At 38.2% G+C, this 19,918-nt stretch overlaps 1 protein-coding gene across 1 annotated transcript in view; it reads right to left on the bottom strand.

The window, feature by feature from the left end:
* zgc:171482 (zinc finger protein) overlaps positions 1 to 16,880 on the bottom strand; it is a 60,340-nt gene extending 43,460 nt beyond the window's left edge. Inside the window, exon 1 of the mRNA XM_066679874.1 lies at positions 16,456 to 16,880. The gene's annotated coding sequence lies outside the window, so the exon portion shown is untranslated. The remainder of the gene's footprint in view (positions 1 to 16,455) is intronic.
* Between the last annotated feature and the right edge of the window lie 3,038 nt (positions 16,881 to 19,918).

The raw sequence follows: 19,918 nt of genomic DNA on the forward strand, positions 1-19,918 counted from the left end.
TGGACTCTGACTAAGAGTTGTACTGCTGTTGTAGTGTCTTTTTAATTCAGTGCCAACTGAGGGCCAGATGATTACAGTAAGCCAAGATTGGTTTTAGGCCTTGTCACATGCATATTGAGATTTCTTTGGATTTCCTGAATGTTTTAATATGCACAGTAGATGATCAAATGCCCACATTCTTTACTATTTTATGCTGAGCAATTTGAGTCTTGAATTGATGCACTATTTGCCAACATAATTTTTTTTCTTTTTCTTTCTTTCCGGAAAGACTCTTGTCACTGACATGATTTTATATATATATATATATATATATATATTAATTACAATTAAATTTTTTTGATCATTACACAACTTCACAAGTATTCTGTTGCCTCTGTTCTTATATAACACTTCAGTTTCGACCCTTTAAATGTTCTTCATACTTAAGGTTGCAAAAGAGAGGTAAATTTCCAGTATATTACTGGTAAGTTTCCATGGGAACTTCAGGTCGGGAACTTTGGAAATATTCCAAAATTTAAACTTTCCATGGAAATTTTGGGAATTTATGTGAATTTGTTGGACTGAATATGAAATATTGGATAATTTAAAGGAAATATGTCATACACTATCAATGTACCTTTTTTGTGTGTCAACAGTTAGACATGAAAGCATAATAAATAACTCAGACACTTGTGGTGTCACAGTTTATGCTTGTGACATTCTTCTGTTAAATAAAATGACAGTGGAAAAACACTGCCAAAGTAAATGGTCTTCAAAATGTTAAATAAATAATAAGTATTAATTCTTGGTTAAAGAAACACGATGAGGCAAAAAAAGAATATTGGTAGCTAGCCTATGCTAGCCTTGGTAAACTAGTCTCTTAAATGAAATTGCTCATTGAGCTTTTTTGATTTACCAGATAGCAACTGAGATTACACCTTGATTTAATAGTTGCTTAAATGTCTCAGTGCTATTACTGTCAATAAAAATATGAACCTCATCAAAATTTACCTGACTTTAGGTAGTGCTTTGGTCCAAATGTATGCTTTCAATAGTGGTTCGTGTCAGGTTTCTAGAAATTATCTGGATATATGCTGTACATGTGATGGCGGAATTAACAGTGCAGGGGGGTGTGGTCTCAATAGCCCTTCAGTGTGTAATGTGACATGTGCCTGGGATTGAGGAGCATGTTTGCTATTCAACTGTTTTTGTATTATATCTAATTATTTTAGCCCAGATTAAGCTTCAGTATATTTTTTACCAACTATATGTAAGTTTCTCACCTTTAGCTTAGAATATTCCAATTTTATTTCCATTATTATCCGTTAATTCCCATGGTAAAGTTCCCAACTTTGAGAATTCTCTGAATTTGCAACCCTATTCATACTATTATAAATCAAACAAATGTGTTTAAATTATGCACATAATTACACTGAGTTTTTATTTGTATTTTGCTTGGCATCCCAATTTTGCTGAAAATGTGGTTTGTTTTTGTATGTATAAGCCAGCAAAAATACAATAAAATAAAAAATAAATAAATTGCACCCCATATATTCATTCCAATGCCACTCAGTAACAACCATATACTGGCCTTTTGAACAATCATTTTCTAATTTAATAAAGACATTTTAAAAACGTTTATTAATTTAATGTAATAAACATGTTAATAATATTCAATAAACATGAACATGAACCCTGGAATTTGCACATCTGGCTATAACACGTATATTTGAGCTTGGAGATTTACTTGCTTTATAAGGACCTCTGTAACTGGAGCCAGGAATTAGTAGAGCTTTTAATGGTTCAGGTTGAAGAGTGTTACCCAGTTGTCCCCATTCAGCGTAAACATTCAAAACACAATTAGCCCTCTGTTTCTGAATGTCCTCGGTGTGATGTTTGAGAACTTTCTGGACTTAATAATTAGCACAACAGAAGGCTACAGAGTGAACAGCCATTATCTAATTTATCTTGTGTGGAACCAACTGAGAACACAGCAGAGAACAGCCTGATGGAAGTAATGGCTCAGTCACAAGCTTGAGTACGTTTGGCTCCCTTCAGCATCACATAATACCATCCCTTGTGTTAGACCAAACTCATTTCTAATGATCTGGCAGTTGTAAGAGCTTGATGCAAATGATGTATCATAATGTCATTAAGGCTATGAATATCATATCTTTTCTCTTTCATTTTGATGGCCTAGGTAGTGTTTGATTTAGAACCAATTTCAGTAACTGTCTGTCTGCTCGCAGTCAGACATCCCATTTTTCAGTTATCATCTTCCTGTCATAACAGTTATGGTTAGAATGTTAAATGATACAATCGGATGGAAATGAACCTGCCATTTACAAGCCACTAGATAGGACTCTGCGTGGAGAGCAATGAAAAAGGCAGTTGCTCGTCTGCTATGCTCTAGATAGAGAAAACTGACATTTACAGTTTCGCTGCATCAGATTTCAAAGCTAATTGACACAGTATATGCTTTCTCCACTGAAATGGGTTAAATATATCAAGCACTGGAATATATGACAATGTGCATTGGGAAGAATGTATTTATATTCAAATTTCATAAGAACTTTTAGACTATTCACTAGCAGCCAGATATATTTATTTATTTATTTTTAACAGCAATATCTTGTTAAAGGCAGCTCAATAACAGGTGTTACACTGTAATATAATGACCAAGCGAGGCTAACAAGAAGTGTAATAGACTCTCATATATACTATATTGCCAAAAGTATTCGTTCATCTGCCTTTGCACGCATATGAACTTGTTTGAAACCCCATTATTAATTCGTAGGGTTTAATGATGTCAGCCTACCACTGTAACAGCTTCAACTCTTCCGGGAACTGTTTCTACAAGGTTTAGGAGTGTGTTTATGGGAATTTGTGACCATTCTTCCTGAAGCACGTTTGTGAGGTCAGACACTGATGTTGAACAAGAAGCCCTGAGGTCGGATTGAAGTCACAGGACATTATTTTTTTTCCCCCTACCTTCTCCCCCCCTTTCTCTCTATTTAATATGCTACATGACCACCTTCCCATTGGGGGAAAAACTTGCACTTGATCCAATTTGGCAGCTATGTTCCGCACATGTTCCCTCATCCATTACTTGCTGGGGAATTCAGCATAAAAAATGTGTATGTGTGTGTAGTGATGCACGGTATACGATATTAGAAAAATATCTCCAATACTTTTTGATTAAAAACAGTACGATACCCCATATTATTAGAACCGGTACTTTAACCCCTTTCTGCAGAAACGCGTTCTACCTAAAACACAAATACTCACAGACCGATTTTCAGCCACCTTCACTTGACCGTTCTCCAGAAAAACACAGAAAGCCCACCCTCCTCGGTACTGACTGTTTACACCTGGAGCAGGACGCCGTTTAAACTCAGACTTAAACCATAACAGACATCTAAGGTCTCTTCAGATTCTGTCTTTAAAAATCACTTAGTCTCAGTAAAAGAGCCTTGCCAGTGAAAATCTCCAACAGATAATCCCTTGCTCACCACGCCACAGTAAAAATGCCTTTATTTCCTGCATAACGGTAACACACTATTCTGGAGCTCCTGGAGCCCAGGCAATGGGAAGGTTTTACGTAAAGTCTTCATAAATTCATAGCTGAGGGCGTTTCTCAGTGTAGCTGTGGACCAATGAGCGGCTGCCGGCTGTGGGCAGGGTCCTTTTACCCGTGGGAGGGGTGCACTGCTGGACGCTGCTCTCCACAGGGATTCACTCAGAGCTCTCAGCAGGAGGGTCAGAAGTGATTGACAACTCTGTAAACCAATAGCAGGGACTCAGACGAAGACAAAGAGAGGTGATTTGCTGAGATTACTCACTCTCTGGGCCTGAGAGAGGGAACAGGATAAGCGCTCCAGAGGCGCACAGTAAAGGAGTGTCTATGGCTGAAAGAGCGCTTCGGAACTCTATCTGGGCCAAATATTTTAAAATAAACTTAAATTTATCACAGAACAACTAAATAAAACTTCCTTTTTTGTGACAGATTATCATGAAATTATGTTGTTGTCTACTTTCAGAAAATGCTGTATAACTCAACTAGTACTTGACTGTTTTTGCTTAAAATTTTGTAAATTGTGTTACAAGACAAGACCCTAGTCATAAGAAATCTGAAAAGTAAAGAAATGGCTGTTCTGTTATCCTCAGCACCCAATAACCCATTGTTTACCCTTACAAAAATAGTTTTTTTTTTATGTTATCAATTGGAACTTAAATGATGGAAACAAAAGCCTGAAGGTGAATGAATGCCTTGGCCCAAGTGTCTACATAAGTTTAAGCCTTGACTTATCATCCTACTATTTGTAGGACTTAAGATATCTAGTGTTAAAGTGTAGTAGTACAAACCACTCTAAAATGAGCCGAAAACGGCATCTTCATAAGAATGGGTGTTTTTTAAAATAAAAACAATAATTCCAACGAATGCCACAGGAGGCAGTGTGCTCCCACAGCGCTATACCTCCTCTCCCTCCCTTAATGATTTTGCAGCTAGTTTTAGTGACTTATCAGATCTTCTAAAACCTGACTAGCACCTGTGACTTTCTGTACAAACCATAGCTACTTTTTATGGGGGAGCTGGTGGAGACGCTGCAAAAACAGCAAAAACACGTCTTATGAATGTATGACTGAACCCAGAAATGGCGAAATGTCACATGTAGCGTCACTTAACAAGCGGATACCAGTGATTTTGCTGACCAACCTCAGCATGTAGAGAGAGTACATGCATTTTCCTGATGTTTTAGGTTTTTGCAATAGTATCGAGATATTGCATAGCCAGGCATCGTATCGAAAGTCATAATTTTTGTACTGTGACAACATTGTGTGTGTGTACATTTTCACATTTAGGATATGTAATATATTTATAAAGCTGTCATCATAGCTACAGTGAGCACTGTGCTTCAGAGCCAGAAAGGCTTTTACAGTTTAGTTCTGAGAATTGTTCACTTTTGTCTCCCCTTTCCAAACTGCTTCTATTAATATAGGGTTAGTATTAATAAGATGTTGGATTCAAATGCTTTTAGATATCAGAAATGTAGATATAGTCTCCCTGTGAAGAATATAATGGACTGGAATGTGTGAAATAGTGTACACACTGGGATTTTTGGATAAGTCTGGCTTTGCTTTCTCCATGGAACCATGTCTCTCTCTACATAAACTATGTCTCTCGCTCTCTCTCTCTACACAAACTCTGCTGTTGATTGGCTGAAAATGTCAGAGAAGCAACACTGACCTTCAGTGTATGAAAATCTATTTTCCATCCCTGGAATGATGTTCAGGTACCCATAAATGTTATAGGTTGTAATAGTATTTGAAAGTTACATTTTTATTTCTGCTTGTGAGGAAAAGGCAAAATAATATCTAAAAAACCTAAAATATATCTGTCTTTGCTGAGGGAACAAGTTTACTGGCTTTACTTTGTGAACTTCTGGCAATATTTACTAAAATAGAAACTTGTTCTGAGGGCAGATAGATTGTTGTTCAGTGTGTGATCATGTTGTAGCAATGTAATGAGTGCCCAGGTTACTCATGTGGAGGCCTTTTCTTCATCTGTGATGTGACATCATTCCTCCTTCTGCCATCTGTCTCCATGCGCTCCTATCTGCTGGGTGTGACTATACAGGGAGTGTGTCTAAGCCAGCCCACTGTAATGCTATTCTGGCTGACATGCAAACCTAGTCAGGCTGTCCTCACACCATGTGCAATGAACACTGAAAAGACTGAAAAGGAGCATATACTTCCCATGCTCATCTCTTGTCTTCTCTCCCTCCATGCTGTCTTTTCTCTAGATCTTCTCATATTTGAGTACCCCTCCCCCTCCGTCAGGCAGCGAATGAAGAATTTCTTTGTAATAAAGAGCTGCATTGTACAGCATCAGGGCTCAGTGAAGGATAATGGGAGGGGTGAGTGAGAGAGAAAAGACTGAGATAGAAAGACACACACATGGTGATGGATAGAAAGAGCAGGCCGACCTCCCCAAAACCAGCAGCTCTTACTGCGTTTTAATCGCAGCCCAGCTTTTCAATCTTCTAAGCAACTAGGTTTCGATGGCAGAGGCAGAGATGAGAGTAAGAGGACTTGGATTCATCTGTCTGATCTGCAGGTGGGCTCTTTGCCACCCCTCCCACCCCTACTCCATAATACAGCGCCTGAGGGGAGAAAATGTCTGTCCTCTGGGCTTACTACATTCAGCCCTTAACACAGTCACTTTTATAGTGGACTCAGCTGTTTGTGTTTTCTTTCTTTTTCTTTTTTTCTTTTGCTTGACCTCTGCAGTGGCACTGGACTGAATTGACACCTCACTTGTCAAGTTTGGGAAGCACCTGCTGCCACAAACTCAATTTATATCCAGTTCCCCTATCACGTCATGTGGATTTAGTCCAAATACAGTCAGGGCTAAATATAAAGCTCTGTTGAACTAAGCAGAGTGATATTATTATGCAGTATAATGGGGTGCATGAGATGCAGCTCAGTCTTAATTCTGCTTGGTAGAGATAAGTGACAACCATTAATAATATGCACTCCATGTCACAGTATTCTGTAATCTGATCAGCAACAATTACATGGTACAGTGCTCCTTCATTAAGGACACCAAAGAGCAATAACATTATCACAGTAGGCTCTTTCTGCGACCTAAACATCTCTAAGTATCTGCGTTGTGCAGAGAGATTGACTTTGATATGCATGTAGAGATCACGCATATGCAAATGCTTTTCACTTTGGCAGGCCAGAGACACTGAGGCTCCCACTGCTGGCACCAGTTTCATGCGCCGTATTTCTTCAAAGCGTCATGGCCCTAAAAAGTTGATGAGTGCTCTTTTGGCTGGGCTGTCTGCGTGAGGGGGACATTAAAAATACATCTGCGAGAAGACGAAAGAGATCCAGGCCTCCATGCTCTCTTCATCCTTTTTTTCACTCACAACCCTGTGATAAAGTGAAGCTTCATAAATCTCTTTAGGTTTTTCATGAATGATGAGCAGCTCAGGCAGCAAAAGGTCCAGCTGCACGGCAATGCTATAAGCAGCTACAAAAAAAACCCAGAAAAAAAAACACAATGGCAGAACTACAATGTGTTACCCAACCCCTTCTGCCAGCTGCTATCGGTCAGTGAGGTCACAAACCAAATATTTTTAATACTTTTTAGAAACAACACTGTGAAGCTTAAATATTTAAATGGAATAACTGACAATAATACAGCATACACTTGCCCCTCAATAAAATACTAATGGATGACAAATGAAAATTAATTGAAAAGTAGTATAAATTGTAGTAGTATTTCCAGTGTATTTTATGGGGGGGAAACTAAAATGACTAAACAAATACTACAAAATCTCCAAAAGGATACATTCACTTGCTATAATCCTTTACCAAAAATATGCTGTTATCAATGATTAAAGTTTAACATGTTTGTTTGAAAAATGCCATGGAAAACTTTTACGTTTCTACCTCAAGCATTAAAGAATCATTTGCATTAACCTTTATAATACACACATGGATGAATAATCGCAAATAAAGCTAGCTTCTAAATATCGGTGCATATAAAGTATTTTGCACAGTGTCAGGGAGTCAAAAATGAAAATATGGCACTTGTCTAAAGCTCATATTATGCTAGCACTATAAACATACTCCACAGTATATGTAGGGCATTTTTATAAGTATAATTATCAAAATCCAGACTACCGAGGGTTGCACTAACTTTATAACTCACAATCATCTGTTTTCAAGGAGAGACCCTGATCTACTGGGTATAAATTATGCTGCGTTTCTTTTTCCTGGAATCAACCAACACTATAAAAATCACTGGCATTTCCATTTGAGAGCCACAGTGATAGGCCTGTGATGCCCTATACAGTCTGTTTATATGAGCCTGACAGAAATGCCACCCAAGCAGTAAGCTAATGCAAATCTCATATTCTCAGTATCAAGTCTCCAGTAGATAATGTGCTGCATTAATTGAGGACTAAAGCATGCTGAGGGCATGGTCATCACCATATCATTTGCTAATGAATCATAATTTGCCTGTTTCAAATTATGTACAAGAGGCAAACCATGTCCCCTCTCTTTAGAGTAAATGGACAAAATTGTAGACACAAATGCAAAAAAAAAGGCATCAATAATAAAGACTGGTGACCTTGAAATATAATACTGCTTGGTTTTTGAGAACACCCAAGGCTGTTGATTTGCTTGTGCTAGTAATTTGGAATGTTATTTTGTATATGTTTGTTGCACACACAGGTAGAAGTAGATGATAAAATGAATTTCAGGTACAGAGAATGTTTCAGCATTGTAAGTATTCCCCTAGGGATCTGTCACTGAGGATGAATTTATTATATAAAACTAAAATAAAGGTTGCTTGAATTTTCATTACCTTCACAGAAATAAGCAAGACCACAAAACTGATGTTAGATAAGGTTTTTTTTTTATAACACCCCCCCTCTATTCTACAGGTTATCACAACAGCCTTTCCACAGTAGCTTAACTATGAAGTGAAAGCCACTATTTCAGGCACATGGAGAGGCCATACCTAAATCACTGTGACTGTGAATGCCCCCAATTCACGAAAATATTTAAAGAATTGCAGAAAATGTATGGGAGAATCCTGTGAAGTGGATTCTGCATGTATCTGCCAGTTCACTGTTACCATTTTGTAGTAACAGGTTGATCAGGTAATGCATTATCAGTATAAACAGTTATTTAAGTTGTAGCCTTTTTTATGCCACTGTTGTGAGTATAGAGACAAGCCTTTGAGTCTTAAGTCTTATTTCTCATGCTCCAATACCAGGAATATGCTGTGCTCCAGTTATAGCTTCACAACTAATTTGAAGAATAGCTAAAAAAAAAGAATTCAGCTGAAACTGTGGGCAGTGCTATAGTGATGGATATAAATGTAAGCAACCTGTCGACTAACTTGGCATTGTAAGCTTTATTCTCATCTTAAGGAGCTGTTCATGTTCATTATATGCATCATTAACTTGTCCTTTTTAAGTTATTTTTATACAGACAGCATGTAAACAATAAATATTTAAGTTGAATTATGTCATGAGGTTATTATAGTACTGAGGAATTCTGATTTACCTTTTGACATGAAGGATAGAATTTCTCTTTCATTGCTTTTACTATGGTAGTCGGTGCTTGTATCTCTTAACATATATGTGAGCACCTCAGCTGTACCTCCTTAATTCATCATGGTCTGCCAGGCCCTCTGTGAGACTAGCAGTCTCTGATAAGAGAGAGAAGATGAGGATGACAAGGCACCAAAAGCCTTGGAGCTAGATTCCTGACACCCCGCTACAGAGCAACAGCACGTCAACCCCAATCGCAATCAGAGACACCAGGACCTCTCAGTCCACTTGTCCCCTCAGAGGCTGAGAGAAAGTGAAAGAGATGTAATGAGGACTGGTGTACCTATGTTTAGTTTACTATCTAGACCTGTTAGGCTTTATTGTGCATTGTGAATGTTTCTGACCGCCTTTTCCTATATTTAGTCTCCTGTTCAAGCTCCCAAAATCAATTTTCTCTGGTATTTCTGGCTAAATGTGAGTGATAACTGGTCTCAGCAATTCCAAGCATTTGCTGTTTAACCTCACTTTCAGTTTGACAGAATTTTGGACTGGTAGGACTGCTCTGTATTTGTAAGTACATTTTTATCTACTTTTCTAGACAAAGTCTCAAAGTTCTTTAGAAAATAACACACATTCAGACACATACATATGCATATCATCAACATCAATCAACGTTCAGACACCACTAATAGCAAAAGAATAAAAATGTCTTCAAATGTTTTTAAAAATGACTGACACTGTGTTTAGACACAAACTTTCAGTCTATAAAGGCTATTGCTATAACAAACACTTGTGTTGATGTTTGTCATTTCTTTCACTTTTCTAGCACAGTAGTTTCTAGTCAGCAGGTGTGTGATCTCTGGGCAGCTCTGATTTGAAAGAATTTTCAATTCCTATGCTCCAAAAGGCAAAGGCTAGTCAGATCAAGGTTAAACCTTGATACTTTCAGTTCCTATCACAAAAATGTGTACATAATATAAATATTTACTTTCATACCCTATGATGACTTGGATAGAAGTCTATAAATGCTGTTACTGCAAGATCGCTCTCCTCAATGTTGTCTCTCTCCTCCTTTGGTCATACAGCAATGAAAAAAGAGGGAGAAACATATTACTTCAAAATCTCCTATAGTTTAACTTAATGTAGTCTGTTTTAGATGGCCATACATGGATCTCCGTAATATATAATTGCATGTTTGTATATGTTGATAAATAAATAATTTTATTATAAAAATTATAAAAAGGAAAAAATTTACATAAGAACAGTTCAAAACAAACAGCTGAAGTCACTAGACAACAAAAATCCAAAACAAACAAATTGCTTTCTACCATTATTTCCACATCACCTGAACAGGTAGGACTGAACTGTTACTCAAACTGAGCCCATCTGACAGCACATCGGCTCTCAAATCTCTGCACTCAAACAGGATTGGGACAAACACCACAAATATAATTCATTCATTATCTGTAACCCTTATCCAGTTCAGGGTCTCGGTGGGTCCAGAGCCTACCTGGAATCATTGGGCGCAAGGCGGGAATAAACCCTGGAGGGGTGCCAGTCCTTCACAGGGCAACACACACCCACAAATATAATCGTATGTACAACTACCTTCTAACTTACTCCTCCAAAACATACAAAGTTGCAACTTACACTGATGTCCCTTGTACACTTCAAATACAACAAAATATTTAATTGAAATAAATTAAATTGAATATAAAATAAATACCACAGTATCACTGTGGTGGTACCCTCAAGGGTACATATTCATACCTTTAGTTAAGGAGCATATTTGTACCTTATTCTTTTATAATTGTAGGTTTTAAAATTGTGTTGATTTCATACACCCAGATTCATCTTCAGGACTTGTGGTGTTTTATTTTACACAATTCTATAATAAGATTACATTTTTTCTCCATAAGGAGAGGTGAATATTTGTAATGTACCTTTAGGGAACAGAGTTAGACGCCAACACCACTGTTGTACCTTTAAAGTAACATTTACACTGTGTACACTTAGTGACCAATAATGTCCCTCTACCATTTTATCCAGAGTGTACAAAAAGCTTTTAAGTGAACAGAACAACGGAAACAAAAAACAAATAAGCTAATGTATAGACAAATATTTCTAGGATGCCTACGACAATCAAACTGGGTGTATCATGTTTTTTTCATATTTGACTTTGAGTGTTTAGCCACTTGAAGATAATAAACGGGCAAATTATATGTTTATCAGTCTCTCAGACAATCTATAACAAACTACTGGAGTCAGGTACATTTTTGCCAGTATTATACTGGGCAGCAAATTATTATCCGTGTTAGTCACAATTTATTTATTAATCTTTTTAATCAGTTACTCACATTGATTTTTTCCCTTTCTCATATATACACAGTTATTGCACTGACAAGGGTGGATGACATTCCTCTCAGAAATAAATGGAAATGGAGAGGATGCCTCCAGGGAGCAATAGCAATATTTTCATTAACTCGGTTCACTGTATCATGGGAATTATGAAGTGTCACAGCTAAACTGTTTGAAGATGTTTAATACAGTTACCTTTTCCACTATTGAAACAGAACATTAATACACTAATTCACATTTACATTAATATATGCTGTCTATGTTATCTGAAAGAATTTAAAACAATGATAATGCTGGGCATATCTTACTGTTATTAAATGTCACAGGATTTTTCTGGTTGTTCTGGTAAATGCTCCAATTAAGTATTGTCACTTTAAACATGTCTTTGCTTTTCTGTGGCACATATTTCATGCTGGTTGGATCTTCTTGTTTCTTACATAGGATACACAAACACGCAGTTTACTTTGTGACTCAGAAGATTCATTAGCATGGAAGTGTTTTGTGGAGGATGTGCAAGGACTCTTTCGTCTGTTCTGCTAAATATCATAGTTATGTATATAATAATACATTACTATATATTTTATTATTACTAGTCGTAGTAGAAGAATTAAATATTTTATTTGTTTATTGAGGTTAATATATCAATATTTTATTTGTATTAATGAATTTATTTAATGAATAATTAATTACATTAATATTTTTTATTGGAATATAGAGAAATCTGTGCCAATTATATGCTGAGACTCAAACACTGAGGCAATGTGGGAATTCAGTCAATCTCTAATAACCCGGCTGCAAAAGCAGATATGTTTGGAAATCTGTGATTTCTAATACACTAATAAAAGCAGAAGGATAACACAGCATCCTCTTGACAGGCTGATGTAGTAGAGGGAGGAAAATTAAAGACAGAATTGTGCTTTACCATTGGGGCAATCTCTGATAGATGCAACACACTGGCTCATACTATTAGGTTATTCCTGTCAGTAGAATCTGATGTGTAGTATGTGCAATCTCTCTCTCTCTCTCTCTCTCTCTCTCTCTCTCTCTATCTATCTCTCACAGTCACGTACACAAACAGTTTGGGAGTTAAGGTAATCAATAGACAGTCTGAGGCAGGTCATCTAACCAAGAAACCTCTCAAACACAAACACTGGTGTTTCCTTGTCCTTAATCGACAAAAAAGCTCTGCAGAATCTGGCATGCTGCCAACCACCCAAGCTTATTTCCCTATAGAACGTACAAATATTTAAATAAAGTGAATCATAAGTCATACCAAGCATTGGCATTAACATATACATTTCTCAGTCAAGTCTAACAAGCACATTTAAACGACATATAAATTAACTCAATGTTTTGTTTTGTTTTTTTGTAGTTAAGGGCCACTACTGTGACCGTATGCAATAAAATAATTATGTGATAATATGACACTCCCCATCATGAGATTCTTACATATAACCTTGAAATAAATTAATATATATTCATTCATTCACACAAACATTTGCCACTTGTGTTAAATTTATCTTCTTGGTAGTAGTACAATTGTGCATTTGGGAATATAATGTGTATGTCATAACAGTGTAATACCCTATCTGAAACCTTGGTCTGAGTCATACTAAGGTTTCAAATGGAATAAATTCACATCTTGAGCTTACAGTATGCTATTTGTGATGGATGTTCAGTTAAGATTTGCAGCTTGTTGCCATGGAATCTAAAAAGAGCGATGAAACTCCATTGTGGTCAGAGAGGCACAGGCAGTTCTGAATGAACCATAATTATCATCCTTTTATATTTCTCAATAAAGGCCCAATTATGCTGATTGGAAAATAATACACTTCTCAAATTAAGCATCACAGGTCTGGATTCTTTGAAGTGCAAAGGTAGTGGACAAGCAAAACTCTAATTATGCTTTCAGGCAAATGCTCTTATGAAAAGTGTATTATCATTTGTTGCTCTGTGGGTGTGTGCAGGGGAAGCGACACTACATGGCATTCTGCACAACACAACAAATCATCAGTAATGCGTGGTATGAAGCATCATAAACTTTCCAGCAGAGTAGAGCCAAGTGCATCAGTCACTTCTGGAGGATGCCACCACTTCACAAAAGAATTGCTGCTCACTGTTGACAGGGCTGAAGACTAATATATAATCCTCCGTCCAAGCCCAATAATCTTGCCAGTCAAATGCACTAGACATACAGCCAAGCCTTATCCAAAGAGCAAATGAAGCATAGAACACATACAATAGAGGGGCAGTGTGTTATTGTAAATAACAGAAGTCACTGAACTGTTTTTAACACATAATAATCAGCAATTGGGGCAATGTGTTCAATCCCATATATATGCTTACCAGTAATTATATTTGTTCACATATTGTGAAAAATCTATAACGTTTGTTTAATAATGTATGGAATAGTCAGAAGTGTATCATTCTGGGCGGCACGGTGGTGCAACAGGTAGTGTCGCAGTCACTCAGCTGTGGGTTCGAGTCCCGCTCCGGGTGACTGTCTGTGAGGAGTTGGTGTGTTCTCCCTGTGTCCGCGTGGGTTTCCTCCGGGTGCTCCAGTTTCCTCCCACAGTCCAAAAACACATGTTGGTAGTTTGATTGTCAACTCCAAAGTGTCCGTAGGTGTGAATGTGTGTGTGTGTGTGTTGCCCTGTGAAGGACTGGCGCCCCCTCCGGGGTATTTTCCCGCCTTGCGCCCAATGATTCTAGGTAGGCTCTGGACCCACCGAGACCCTGAACTGGATAAGCGGTAACAGATGAATGAATGAATGAATTCTACAATGCCCTAATGCCAAATAAGGCATTAACCCAACAATACCCACTGATATTACACAGTGAAAGAAATGTACACAGTTTAGTCTGTAAGTCGTAAGCAGTTTCCTCAGCATTGAGGGAAAACAGTAATCACAATTGCATCAGCACTACTTTAGCCAGAGGCAGTCAACACCATAGCCTCGGGAAAAAATTAATGAAACACATTTGCTTTGTTTCCCTGAAATGTAAGTTTATATGGCTGGCTGGCAGTTTAAATCATTCCACTCCGCATGAGAGTTTGGTAAATGGAAACTCTTGAGCTTGAGAAATAGCTTAGTTTAAGCAGGCTATTCTTCTTCTGTTACTCACAGAGGAATCATTCACAAATACTTACTATACTGCGACTTGGACATGAGCTGCAGCATAAGTGCAGGCTGGAAATATACACTGTATAAACGTTTGTGGTCATGTCTTCCAGGGTCTCTTTTGAATGTGTTGTAATAGTTTACACCCTTGACTTAATTACTGAAACTCTAGCATTAACGGTCCGTTTTATAACCTAAACACAGCTTTGTTTAATTAAAAATAAATAAATAAATAAATTATATACGCATTCTATTTTGACCTTAAAATCTTTGGCCATTTAGTGTAGTTTGTTAAAAGTTTAAGATTTTTGGACACTAGCTCATCACATTTCTTCTAATTGATGTTTTTTGTTTCCCAGAATGCTTTAAAAAAACATGGGAGCTTTGCTGTAAGGTTTTGATTGTTTTAGCCACAATATTATTTCTGTGATCAGTTTTTTTTGCCAAAGAATTTCAGTGTTGCTCCATCACTCCAGGGTACTCTATACTCTCAGGGTATTTGTTTTAAACACTCACTAACAACCTTAGAAAAATAAAACAATTTTTTTTACTGCAGTTGTTGTTAAGGTTACCTTTTGGCCAGGGCTTGAACTGAACTTTACCAGCTCAGAGCATTTATTTCAGGAGAGAGATAACAGTGATGGACTCCTATACACTAGTGAACAGTACAGTACCTTTTATCACACAAAGGTACAGACAGCGTAAATGTACTTTGAAAAGGCCCCAGTTGTGTTTCATAAAGGTATGTTACACTCTATTCTCCAGAAGAAGTGAATATTTTAACATTTTCGTAATTTAACTGTTTTCAACAGACATACAAGATACATTTTCAGTTGAAACTCAGATGAACGAAATCATTGGAGCTTAAACCTACACTTAATATTTTGAAGATACTGTACGTTTATGGTCCCAAACTAAAGGTACTGAAGATTTATCATTGAGGGTACCAACACAGTGACCGTCTCCGACAACAGAGTTTAACACTGTTGATTTCAGCAAATAATATTTCACTACTGAAATTTATATCAGCTTTAGTTTTGGAGTATAGTTCTCAAATTCAGTTTATGGAAGAAGAGGATGTTTGTCGAAAGTGTTACAGGACAAGACAGGTGAGAGTGGACAGGAGTCACAGCTATCAGACACCCACATAACTTCACAAACTAATGTTTTGTCTGAACAGGTTGGTGTTTTGATGAGGAAATCTTCAGAAAGCACTGTAACTCTGTACCACACAGCTTGATTGCACAATTCTCCTACACTGCCATAAAAACTGTCACTGTGGTGGTACCCACAAGGATACATATTAAGTACTCTGTTAGGGAACATGAACTAACTTTTTTTCCATTATGATTGTAGATTTTAAAATTTCATATGCCCCATTTCATCTCCAGGACTTATATTATTTTATTTCATTTTACACGGTTCTGTAATGAACGATTTCACCTCTCCTCCTGGAAAAGAACTTTAACAACACTATTGTACCTATACATTTACATTGTTTGTACCTTTAGTAACTATATATATATATATATAAACATTTTATTGTTTTGTTTTTTCATGAGTTTATACACATTTTCAGAAATGGTAGTAATGTTTTATTTTCTATTTATTCAATTACTCGTGTTTAATACGTTAGTCTGTGTACGTGTCGTGTTTGTTACAGCTCGCGTTACACGTGTCAATTCACGTTAATTGTTGATAGTAGTTTCTCAGTGCAACGTGTACACCATGGGCAAAAATGTCGTTTTGTTCACGCTGAGCACTGCCCAAAATCACGAGGCAGTGACTATGGGTCGTCTTCTCAGTTTAGGTTTAAACACAATGTGTCGAAATGTCTAGAAGCGTCTTTCCCCTCTGATATCTAGCTGAAATGAGCTTCCTGTGGAAAACCCGAGGGTGCTTGGAGGACATTTCCTCACCTTTCTCTACGCAGTCTTCGTCGTGGCGTGTTTTCCGCGGCTCCGAAGCCGAGCTGCTGCACTCATCCGCCGGGAGAACTGCCCGAGTATCCCGCCAAAGTTTGAGTCCACGCGCCTCTGCTGTTGCTGGAACGGCGCTCGTTTTTCCCGCCCAAAACCTGTTACAGGTAGCGCCTCGAGCTGCCGCTGGAGCGTGGGCAGGAGCGGGGCGAAAACGTCGGGAAGCTGAGAAAATAAGCCAGAGTTTACCTCCAGTGGCACCGTCTCGACTTGGTTCTCTTCTGAAGAGCGAAAGTCCGCGTGATTGCCGGCAATGTGCTCGGCTGAGTGAAGCGAGGGAGAGGGCGGTCCACGCGTGCCTCAGCTCCAGCCCACACTGCACCCACGCGCAGGTAGCAGCTTATATAAAGAACTAAGGTCAGTGATGCTCCGCGCGTCGTTAGTGGAAGAGCCGCGTGCTTGAAGGATATAATGAGTTGCCGCCATCTATTGTTCTTACTGGGTGTGAAAAAGAAAAAAAACTGTACTACGCGCCAAAGTTAAACACTCAGAGCCCATCGAAGAGCTCAAATGATCACTGAAGAGTGCCCCTTTCCTCCGCTGCTCGTTCACTCGCTCACTCCCTCTCCCTCGCTCTCTCATAAAATCACACCCTCACACACAGCATTATCCAAGTCATAAAGGCTGTAGTTGTAAATTTCATTATGTAGGAGTTAATTTACCCATGCTTTTACACTGCTCTCAAAACATTCTCCCACTGACAAAGTGCACTTAAAGTTCACTCGCTTTTTAACAAATATCAGTTATTCAAGAACACTCTCCAAAATGTAAAACATGATTTCAGCATGAATGGTGTTCGGGTCTGAGCTGGACACTCAGCAGGTTCATTCAGGCTGAGCACCACCAGCATCCAAAACACAATACACTGACCTCATTTAAACCCTGGGGGATTATACAGAACAACATTTCTTAAGCTCTTTTCACATATGAATTCTGGAAAAGATCCAGACAATCAGGTCGTGAGATTTTCCAGAGTTGTCTATTCACACATGTAGTGCACAGTGGGAGAATGTGTCAGATGCATTCTCGCAGCTGGAGATGTTCTGCATTTTTCAGATATTAAGCCGTGTCTGTGAAGCGCGTATAGAAGATGTAGCACGACTGGCCTTAATGTTCCCTGCTCTATGCTCATGTGCTCATTAAGATGGTTACCTGGATTTTGTGCTATGGTGCCAGAAGAATAATGTCTGGGTAAATGTATAGGGCGAATGTTACAGATGTTTGCGTTCATTCGTACAGCTCAGCCAGGAAAGGTCTGGGAATATTTTTATGCTTCAGTTAGCTAGATAAATTCAGGCCAGAAGTGAGGATTATCCTCAACTATTGTTCCTATTAGACTTGGGCCTGTAAGTAATCCTACTTTGTGGAATATCACCCCTCGATGTTTCATGTGTCTTCAGCATCAGGATAATAACCATACAGGTATAAACACACCCCAGACTTATTAAAAAAATAATTAAATAAATCATTTGGTGGCCCTAAAATGTCCAAGATGCATTTTAACAGATGTGAAACGTCTTTCTAAGCCACATTTGACAACCACAGCCCGCCTGGTATATTACCATGCAATGCACACAATCATGAACAGCTAGTCACGGAGGTTGTGCAACGAAGGGCAGGAGACAAAAATTAAATTTTTTCTTTTATTTAAATATATTTTCATTATACATTTTTAAGTGATTCCAGGACGCACCTTTTAAGTGTAATTAAATGTGGTTTAAATGTTATCAGGATGCATTCCACATACTAGTGTCAAAACAATGAGGTAAAGGGTCATAGGTGTCAGTTCATTATCTGTAACCACTTTATCCAGTTCAGGGTCGTGGTGGGTCCAGAGCCTACCCGGAATCATTGGGCGCAAGGCAGGAATACACCCTGGAGAGGGCGCCAGTCCTTCACAGGGCAACACACATATTCACTCACACCTACGGACACTTTTTGAGTCGCCAATCCACTTACCAGCGTGTGTTTTTGGACCATGGGAGGAAACCCACTCAGTCACGGGGAGAACACACCAAACTCCTCACAGACAGTCACCTGAGCGGGACTTGAACCCACAACCTCCAGATCCCTGGAGCTGTGTGACTGTGACACTAACTTCTGTGCGACTATGTCACTGTGTCAGATTTTTTTAAAAACAAAACAAAAAAAAAGGGGGTAGATATTTTCAGTGTTCTGTTCATCTGGAAATTCCCAACATCAATTTAAAACTAAATAAATGAATAAAAATGCAAAACATCGAGTCAAGTATTGCTCCGACAATACGCTTGTTTTTCGTCATAAATGGTTCTTTTTGCAGAAATCAGAATGACTAAGAACCAGGTCCGTAATTCTTGATGTGAAACGCGTGTATAAGATTAACCCAAGAGGTTTTCTTAAACAAAGTCAGAATGATTCACATTTCCCTAAATGTGTTCCTCCGCTTTTACAGCCTATTAACTTGTGTTATGAAGTACAATAGCACTGCTTATTCATGCAGAATTTGCTTGTGAAATTGTCACATTTTCTCTCATGTATAAAGCCTTGCATTGAATTTCAGTAATAACAGCCTATTACATGCATTCAGCAGATATGACAGCTGCTTTTGTACGAGGTCCAAATGCTTCAAGCTCAACACTATGTGAATGCATACATGGCAGAGGGATCCAAATTTAGCAGAATGCTAATAGTGGAGGCCTGTGAATCTGTGGAGGCAGTTTGCATTCAATGCTGTGCTCATGTGTACCATCAATCTTGGCAGGGGTGTTTACTCTTCTGTTGCAGCATATATTTGCTATTTGAGTGCAAATGTGCACGATTCAGTGAGAGGCCTTCCATATATAGCACTGCCGATTCTAAAAAGGCTAAATGGCCCATCTCTGCATTGTTGTAAAATGTAATGAACTCATGTGAAAACTATAGTATACTGAACCCACAGTGTTCTGAGAAACCAGTTTGTGCAGCTGGACTAGGATGTCATGAGCAAATCCTTGCTTATGACTGGAATTGAATTAGCAATGACATTAGGGCTGGCCCTGAATATTCAGATATTCAGTAGGAATTTGGTTTATAATTTTGAGATTCGTATATTAGGATTTTTTTTGGTTTGTTTGTTTGTTTTTTTAATGAATGCAGCTATCGATAAAGGCAACCCTCCACTCCTCATGTATTCAGCTTTGTCAACATAAGCCTTGAACAAAGCCTTAAACAGCCTAACACGCTAACACAAGCTATTTACAACAAAACATGGCAAAGGTACAGTTCATTTTGTCAGCTTTACACCCCAAACTAGAACACCTCTACAAAGCTCTAGTTTATTTGTGTACTCTGTGCCCTTAGTGCCACCATGTATTCACATGTTAGTGAACGACTCATTAAGCGGAGCCATGCTAGGAGCCACAGTGCAGCCTTAATTTTAAAGCAG

This window comes from Hoplias malabaricus, chromosome 8 (assembly GCF_029633855.1).
Source record: "Hoplias malabaricus isolate fHopMal1 chromosome 8, fHopMal1.hap1, whole genome shotgun sequence".
Classification (NCBI taxonomy): Eukaryota; Metazoa; Chordata; class Actinopteri; order Characiformes; family Erythrinidae; genus Hoplias; species Hoplias malabaricus.